Here is a 9,978-nt window from a genome sequence, read left to right as displayed (position 1 = left end):
ACTACTAATTTTTTTAAAAGATGTCTGTTGGGAATTCCAAATCTACTGTTATTTGTCTAAAAAGAAATATTTAATTTATGGAGCAGATTCCCTGATTGGAAGAATTATCTGCCAATACAGAGTTAGTTCCCTGGAATTTTTGGCAAGTGGAATCAGAGTTTGGGCAGGAGATTATCCTAAACTCTTCTATGAGTGGTCATTTCAGCCTTATCAGGATATCTTACTTTGGTTAAACTAATCATGGGTCAGATCCAAGAACAAAAGTTCCAGAGACAGCAGTGATGCTTCAGCAAGTACTAGCTTGGCTGTTTTACATGAAGGAACTGTCAAAATACTTTTTAGAAGACCCTTTTACAGACTTATGCAAGCTCTAATGGAATTCTGAGGTTACAATATTAACTGACTGCAGTAACCTGTGTAATGAAACAAACATGTTACGTATGGATGAAATTAACCACATATGCATTTTATTATAATAAAAGGAATACAATTTTTGAGTCATTTTATAATGTTGAGGTGTCATTCTCTTTCTTCTATTTGATCAGTATGAGGCCAGCTGTTTTCATAGAAGTGTCCTGAGAACTTCTGGAAACATGGCAGTATCATGAGTAGGAAATACCTGAGAGGGAGGACTCCTTGATATCATAGGCTTATATTTGGATATGATAACTAGATAGCTTGCTCAGTTTTCTTGCTTGGGGGAATGCATATATCTACATTTGAAAATATGTAAGTGGAAAGAAAATATGTAAGTGCATGTGGGTAGCCTATTGTTCATTGCCCTCATAGTTGTTTTTCTCCTCTCTCCTCTTCTCACAAGAACTGAATTTTGCTTGTTTATCTCTTCTTAACTACCCACAATCATTTCTTTATATCAGCATGGTTATGTCCCAGGTTTCAGGATTGAATCTGGCACCCCAATCCCTACTGAAAGTGAATTGTTCAGAATGGAGCATGTGATCTGACTTAAACCAATGAGAAAAAAGGAGTGATCTGGAGAAGTGCTTATGGTAAAGTTCTTCTTGTGGAGTTTTTCTTTTTCTTTTTTTTTTTATTTTTTAACATCTTTATTGGAGTATAACTGCTTTACAATGGTGTCTTAGTTTCTGCTTTATAACAAAGTGAATCAGCTATACATATACATATATCCCCATATCTCTTCCCTCTTGCATCTCCCTCCCACCCTCCCTAACCCACCCCTCTAGGTGGTCACAAAGCACCAAACTGATCTCCCTGTGCTATGCAGCTGCTTCCCACTAGCTATCTATTTTACATTTGGTAGTATATATAAGTTTGGTTTTTTAAAATTTTTTTTATTTTTTTCACTGTGTTGGGTCTTCATTGCTGTGCACGGGTTTTCTCTAGTTGCAGCAAGCGGAGGCTACTCTTCGTTGCAGTGCATGGGCTTCTCATTGCAGTGGCTTCTCTTGTTGTGGCTTCTCTTCTCTTCTCTTGTTGTGAGAGCATGGGCTCTAGGCACACGGGCTTCAGTAGTTGTGGCATGCAGGCTCAGCAGTTGCGGCACATGGGCTTAGTTGCTCTGCAGCATGTAGGATCTTCCCAGACCAGGAATTGAATCCATGTCCCCTGCATTGGCAGGCAGTTTCTTAACCACTGAACCACCAGGGAAGTGCCTTGTGAAGTTTTCTGAAGCAACCATGTCTTCCTCTGGATTTTGTCATACCATATGTGGAATGCTGCATCCATTTTGCATGTGGCCTGAATATTAAACCATCACATGGAAGAAGGTAAAACCAAGAGAAAGGGGACATGTATTCAATTCCTGGTCTGGGAAGGTCCTACATGCTGCGGGGCAACTAAGCCCGTGTGCCGCAACTGCTGAGCCTGCATGCCACAACTACTGAAGCCCGTGTGCCTAGAGCCCATGCTCTCACCTGCCTGTGCCTAGAGCCCATGCTCTCACAACAAGAGAAGAGAAGAGAAGCCACAACAAGAGAAGCCACTGCAATGAGAAGCCCATGCACTGCAACGAAGAGTAGCCTCCGCTTGCTGCAACTAGAGAAAGCCCGTGCACAGCAATGAAGACCCAACACATGTGCATTACAGTGTCTGAGAAGTGTTACATGGTACTTGACTTATTTTACAGAATGTTATATCTAATGGAAGTTGGACATTCCCCTCAGCACACTCTTCTGAGGCAGACCAATATGTTCTTGGCCAGAGAAACATACTTTTTATTTATTCTCGGAGTTATTCTCAAATACAATAGAACTATTAATTTATAGTTGTGGATTTCTACCAGCATGCATGGCATTTAATTGTCTACAAACATCCATCTTCTGTCTGTCCTTTAAAATTTTTCATAAATATTCTTAATAAAGATTATACGGCTTAAATGAAAGTGTGGTTTTCATTCAGTAGGTAGGTTTGACACGATGCCATTTAATGTCCTTTTCAACTCTAAGATATTGAGATTCTGCTAGAAAATCATAGAATGTGGTAACTGGAAATTACTTTGGAGATCTTCTCATCAAACTCATTATGTTGTAGGATATCCAGAGAGGCAGAGTGATGTTCAAATTCATGCAGTGAATTAACAGAACCAACAGGGCTAGAAGCCAGGTTTTTTCACTCTTTTTCTAGTATTCCATTGCTGCAGACTGTATCTAGGGTTGGAAAAGAGGAATGGATTTAAATTAACTTTAGGTGCTTTGGCATGTTTGTTTGGTACCATAAAACTAAGGCAAGGAGAGAGGAAATAAATTGTGGAAGAACTTAAGTGAATCATATTACTGAAGGGTAACTCCAATTTTTGAATTTTTGTTTACTTTGATACAGCTGAACAACTGATTAAAGTCCAACATAGTCACATAATCAAATATAAAAGCAATATAAACTATTCAACCTGATAGCTACCGAGGGCCAAGCTCTTGAGAGATGGAGACAGGTTGCCTAGGCCTTTAATGGTAACATTAAACACAATCCAACCATTAAAAGGGTGGAATGTGCAACATTTACAGACACAAACAACATAATCTCAAACACAAAAAAGAGACTTTTTAATTTTACTTTATAGTATGATATCAATCCCAGATTGATGCTGCCATAAGAACAACACCTTGGTCAGCATGATGATCCTTAACCTGATCAGAAAGAATTGCTACTCATTTATCCCTCAATATGTGGCAGGCAATCTAGTATATCATATAATATATCACCTCATTTAATCATTAAAACACACTTATGGGGTTGATACTCATAAATTTAATTTTAAAAGTGAAGAAACCAACTCAGAAATTGAAGGTTATAGTTTATGATTGTAGATCTCGGCTTAGAATGCTGGCAGTCTGACTGTAAAACCCTTATATTTAATCACTTCTCCAAAGCAAATGTTAATATTCCACCCTCTGGTGGCTAGGAGGTACCACTGCAGCTGCAATCGTGTATACTTCAAGACCAGGAAATTGTTGTTCAACCATTTAGTAGCAAAGTGTCCAGTCACCACAAGAAATCAGGAAATTATTTCTACCTATTTCTCAAGAATTCTACGAAATAGACTACATAATTATCATTATTCAAGTGTCTACAAAATTAATACTTAGTTTTTGGTAGGTTGAATGAAAATAATTGCAAGGTGACCAGCTGTCCTCACTTACGTCATTCGATTGTAAGAAGCCAGGTAACTCCCTCTAAAAATTCAGCACCAATCAAAATCAAAATTGTATGCTGAAATACCTACTAATTCAACACTCAGTTAAATAGAATGTGCAAGTTAGTGCCTCATCCCAAAGAGAAAAGAACTCACGGAGTGGCTTTATTCACAAATGACAGACCTACTCACAAATGACACTATCTTACATGTGGAGATTTGGAACTGCACAGACATTTACTAATTTACTACACATTGTGAGGTTAATAAGAAGGCTGACTGCTGGAGAAAATTGTGTGAATGTTGGCCTAGAGGATGTCCTGTCTTTTCCCCTCAGAATTTAGCAACAGGATTCTGTGCTGACAGTGAAAAGTGGTGCCCTTTTTCTTGGTGAAAGCTTTCAAAAACATTCCTATGTGCAATCAGATGTTATTTTAAAAGAATTGACTCAGTTTGTGCCATGTTAATAAGAGGCTTCCTTAATGATTTTGTTCTTATTTCACAAAGGGGTAGTTGAAATGTAGGCATGGTTATCATTATTTCTTTTTCTTTAAGCTCTGTACCCTTGCCAGTTCTTGGGTATGTTCAGGTTTCAGAACTGCATTCCTTCAGACATTAAATTATTATCTGAATGAATTTTCATTTAGCACCTTCTATTCATTAATTTTTCAAAATATGTTTATGGAGTTCTTATTATGTAACAGCCAGAAATGGTGTTCAGGGTTGGGGATATGATAGTGAGAAAGATATACATACTTCTTGACTTTATGGAACTCACAGTGTAGTGGCAAAGACATAACGAAGAAACAAGTAAAATGGTTATAAACTGAGATAAGTTTTGTGAAGAAAAAAAATGATTCTCTGAGAATGGTATCTTTTTTAAGTGGGATGATGAGGGAAATCACTTCAGCTGAGATGCAACAAATGAGGAAGGGAGCTGTATAAAGGGGGGAGAGGGCAGTGAAGGACTGAAACAAGCAGCTGCACGTGCAAAATACTGAGGAAAGGAAAGGCTTGACATGGTCAAGGAGCTGAGTAGAGATCTGGGAGAATAAAGTGTATTGGGCAGAAGAGAAGTGATAAGATTTAGAGTTAGAAAAATAGGCAGCAGCTGGATCTTAAAAGGAGCTGTAGGCCAGGCTAAGGGGAATGGATCTTATTTTTAAGAGCAATGAGAATCCAATTAATACATTTAAGCAGGCAAGTCATAGCTGCAATAGAAGCCTCTGTGTAATGATAAATATAAATGTGCAAAGAATTAAATTAGTTGTTGTAGGGTTCATGTGGAGGACATACTGGGATCTTTCATCACACAAGAGTGGTCATTCAAAATTATAAACAATTTGCATCTATTACAAAGACATTACGAACAAGTTGAGTGTACAGCCTGTCAAGCTGAATGTGGACACTCAGAAGTGTCCTTTTAAATATATAATATCCCCAGACCATTATACATCAATGAGGAGCTTGTATAAGTGTCGTTCAAAGTTTCTCAATGTTCTTGGTTTGCTTCAGACCCAAGAAAAGCAGACCAGAGTGCTGTGCTAAAAATATACTTCTGTTGTTTCACTGTCAGAAGCTGAGCTAAATAAATCATAGAATGTGTTACAGAAATTGTGCCTGGTAGGTTCTGTGCTATGAGTTTGAAACTATGCTAAATGCAGCATGATAATGTGAAAATGTAGGAGTTCATCATTCTGCCGTCAGAAACAAAACACTGAGTAAACAAAAATGAAAAGCATACCTGAAACAGGTTTGTTAGAAAGCAAATTATCAGGCACAACTATAAGTAAACACGTTACTTGGTGTAAAATACAATCATAATAAAGAACGTGTCAGAATCCATTGGTAATTCAGAGGAATAAGTAATAACATCTAACCAGAAAAATCAGGGAAAAGCTTTATAAAAAGACAACGTTTAAATTTTGCTTTCAATAAGATGAGAGGAACAAAATGTCAGACAAAGGGAAAGATGTTTACAGGGCAATGGCCCCATTCAGTACTTTAGGTGAAGAGTAAGAAGGATAATGAGGGTGGGTGGGCTTAATCAAATCAGCCTCTTGGGCTTCCCTGGTGGCACAGTGGTAGAGAGTCCGCCTGCTGATACAGGGAACACGGGTTCGTGCCCCGGTCCGGGAAGATCCCACATGTCGCAGAGCGGCTGGGCCCGTGAGCCATGGCTGCTGTCTGCATGTGCAGAGCCTGTGCTCCGCAATGGGAGAGGCCACAACACTGAAAGGCCCGCATACCGAAAAAAAAAAAAATGCAATATATCATTTGGTACTTTATATGATATTTGTTTCTTGGACTTAAGCCTCATTCTCATGATTTCTCTATACTGAATTTAAATTTTAGGACAGAGACCAAGAAAAGCTATTCATTATAGGTGCAAAGGACATAAGTAGTATGGAACATGACCCAGATAATCTGTGTAGCATTCTCAAAAAATGTAGAAATGATTCACTGGGTACATGCTACAGAATATTCTTCATAGATCAAGGAATTTCTTCTTGCCTGAACAGAAAGGCTTTCATAAGATTTGTGTATTGACATTGCTTACCCTAGGTTCTTCAAAACGTAGATAGCTTAACAACATGCTTTTTTCCTAGAAGCCAAGTATAGTGAATTTAAAGAACATTTCCTTGTCTATTCAGTACTGTGCCAAGAACCATAATATACCTCTTATTAATTTGATTCTAATTATTTACCAGTCACTGTGTACATATACTTCATCATTTTAAACTCAAACCACCCAGTTAGATAAATACTATTTTATAATTTCCATTTGTTTTTCAGTGAAGATGAAGACACAGATAAATTAAATAGGTTGTCCAAGATAATACAGATAGTAAACGTGTAGCCAGGATTTTGATCCTGTGAGTTGGACTTCAGAGTTTGAGCTATAAATTTTGACTACCTGATTATATTAGATTTTTTTTTTTTTTTTGTCACCAGACTAGCTGAAACATGGGTAAACGTCTCTGTGTCATATGGAAGGTCTGCATACAGAATTTGATTGAAAATTTTTGGTCTGGTATATTATATTGTTGTGAATCTATAGAGGCTACAGTCAGAGAACTAAGTATAGTTGATCAGACGGTTCATTTGTAACTCAGGAATAAAAGCAAGAAAGGAATTATGCATATTTCATTGGAGTCTGTAAAATGTTATAGATTTTCAACATCTTAGAAAAGAGCATGAACTTCAAATCATATGAAACTGACATAACCTAGGCGTCAAGGAAGGTGTTTGGATGGTATGGAGTAAGATTTTTCTAAAACATGAGATCGATGGTCTGAATGTTGTTAGCAATTCTGTTTTTCATACCCATTAGTCCTTACCTGTTTTGTTTCTTTGTTTGTTTGAATTTATTTATTTATTTTTGGCTGTGTTGAGTCTTCATTTCTGTGCGAGGGCTTTCTCTAGTTGCGGCAAGCGGGGGCCACTCTTCATCGTGGTGCGCGGCCTCTCACTATCTCGGCGTCTCTTCTTGCGGAGCACAGGCTCCAGACGCACAGGCTCAGTAGCTGTGGCTCACGAGCCTAGTTGCTCCGCGGCATGTGGGATCTTCCCAGACCAGGGCTTGAACCCGTGTCCCCTGCATTGGCAGGCAGATTCTCAACCACTGCACACCAGGGAAGCCCCCTTACCTGCTTTTAGTTAAATAATTATCCTTTTGAAAATGTTGAGCTTGTCGTAGACACTAATGGGATAAGAGAGATTATTTTGTTCCCTGTTGCATCAGAGTCACTGACACCTTTCCTGAAGCCAAAATAGTCTTCTCTAGTTCTGTTTCCCATTTCTACCTTCAGAGAATGCCTATTATGCCCTCAGTTAGAAATTCTTTCATGTCAGAACTGTTCCATATTCTTGCCCTAGAACCCAAACAGAAAGAATGATAATTGGTTGGAAAAAAAAAAGCCAAGAAAAGAACAACAAACCAACACAAAGCAAAAGCACTATACTTCTTTGGACAATTGATAACTCATCACTACTAGTTATATTGAGCGATGGCTTTGATAAGCAATAAAATATGCCATAGGCAGATAGGTACAAATAGACTAAACACTTAAAAATTAAATTTTGAATTAAAAAATACCTTTTTGTGGTTGTCTAGTACTAAGTCATTTGCCTGACTTTTACATAACTTTCTCTGGCTTTATGAAAACAAATTCATTAATGACATTCAAAGAGAGTTATTCCTTGGTGGCAAGAGGCAAAACCAATGTGGTTGCATCCAGACACAAGAACAAAGAAATCTCAAAGGTAAATACTGAAAATGGTCCATTACTATTCTTCCATCTCTCTATATGGTACTGCTTCAAGTCCAGGGCCAATGCCCCGGCAGGAGTTCAGTAACTACTAATTGTCAAAGATAATGAGAAAAGAAGACTGAAAATTCAATAAAAGACTAAGAATAACACCTCCCGTAGCAGTTCACTGCCTTGTCACTATTGCTTCATGGTCTGTAGCATGCTGTTTATTTAAATTGAATGTGCAGATTGTAACACTTGGATTTAAAAGCTCTCTTCCACCATAAATCCTGTCAACCTTTACAGTAGGGCTATTAACTGTTATTGTTTCCCCTTGGAATGAGCTACATTCACTCTGACACTCTCTATGTTAGGAAACCGATGTAACAATGCATGTTGAGATTCTCAAGAACAAAATATCATCCTCTAGACTTCATATTTTATTAAATGAAGCTGCAGGAGAAAGAAATAATTTAAAATTTTAGCTATATTGATACTCACAAGTGCTCTACTGTATTTATTTAATGATTGGATTTACAGTAAATCATAGTAAAGCTTTGTAGTGATCACAGGTGTACTTAACATATTAAAATTAGAATATCCATTACTACTGAGTGAAATATTTTTCAGAAATCTTTCTCAGGAAACAGAAACAGACGTCAGTGTAGTTCTTTCATTTTTCAAGTCTATATTTGTTCAGCAGATTGTTTAAAGTGGGCCTGCTCCCATTTCCTGTCTCCCAGATGCTGCAGCTGATGGTGGCTTGGTCCCTGGGAGTCTGGTTTAATTTCCTGCAGTAAATGACTATGGTGATCAAAGCATTGATCTTGAGATGGTACTGGAGGGTCTTCTAATGTAAGGCTAGCTCTCTGACGCCCTCAGGCTACGAACAGAATGCTAAGCAATCCAAAAAATATAGGCTACACTCTGACCCCCGAGCCAGTCTGGAGGACAAATACCATCTGAAGCTGTGTTCGGTTCTGAAACATGTCCAATCAGGGTTGTGTCTCCCATACATCCATCAGGTAGCTGAGCGAAATGCTGAAGTCCCTAAGTATTTGTTGTAAAGGCCAATTGCCCATTTGTACATGAATTCTTCTTATGGTCCCTCATTGCTCTCACAGTTACATTTTCATAGAATCACAATTATTTCTAAACGTTTAAGAGATGTTTAATGAGCTTGACTTATCATACAGTTAGTAAATATTCTTGCCGAGGTTATGTGATTTACTTAAGCAGCGTCCCGGCTAGAACTCAGGCCTAGTGCCTCTCATTCTGGCGCCCCACTGGCCATAATCCAGAGTATCCCTCGTGAGAAATTTATTAAAAATATTTAAATGTACTAAGCACAATAATTTTAATGACACTTATCTTATATGTACATTAAAGGCCGCACATAACACATAAAAAACCTTTACTGGATCATAAATGTGGCCTATATTAAATTAATTATGCAGATGTAATAAACATTAATCTATCCTCAGATTTTCAAGTATCTTTTAATGAAGGTTGGAATATTGTTTTTCCAAATGCATGGTTTGCTGAATGGTAAATAAGACCATAATTTCTTTATTTTTGAGATTCAGTGGGTACTCTTCTATGGTTTTAATTAGTCATATTTCCTGACTTCTAAATAACTGAGTTATGTTTATCAACATTTTTGAAACTGGGAGTCAGAATAAAGCCTGCACTGGATGCCAATGCTCATCACTTAAAACCTTCTAGAAGTCACAGCACAAGAAGGAAATAGCACTAAGTGTAGGTAATTTGCTTAGAATCCACACTGAGGTCATCTTGCCTTTCAATAATTGCTCAGCTAAAAACTACAGCTGTGATTTCCCTGGAGGTCATCGCCGCGTTTCCTTGTCCCCTCTAGTAACACTTCCTCCATGTGATCCTCAGAGGTGTTGAAGCTGAATCCGGCCTCTGTACCCTGACATGGAATTAAATCTCAGAGACAGAGTTTTGGGTGAAGTAGAAAAGAATAACTTTATTGCTTTGCCAGGCAAAGGGGGCTACAGTGGGCTAATGCCCTCAAAACTGTGTGTCCTGACCTGGGGGGAGGGGTAGTGAGAAGTTTTATAGTAATAGTTCAAAGAGGGTGTGATCAGCTCA

This window comes from Grampus griseus, assembly GCF_964374135.1.
Source record: "Grampus griseus genome assembly, chromosome: 5".
NCBI lineage: Eukaryota > Metazoa > Chordata > Mammalia > Artiodactyla > Delphinidae > Grampus > Grampus griseus.
Note: the sequence above shows the minus strand (reverse complement) of the source record.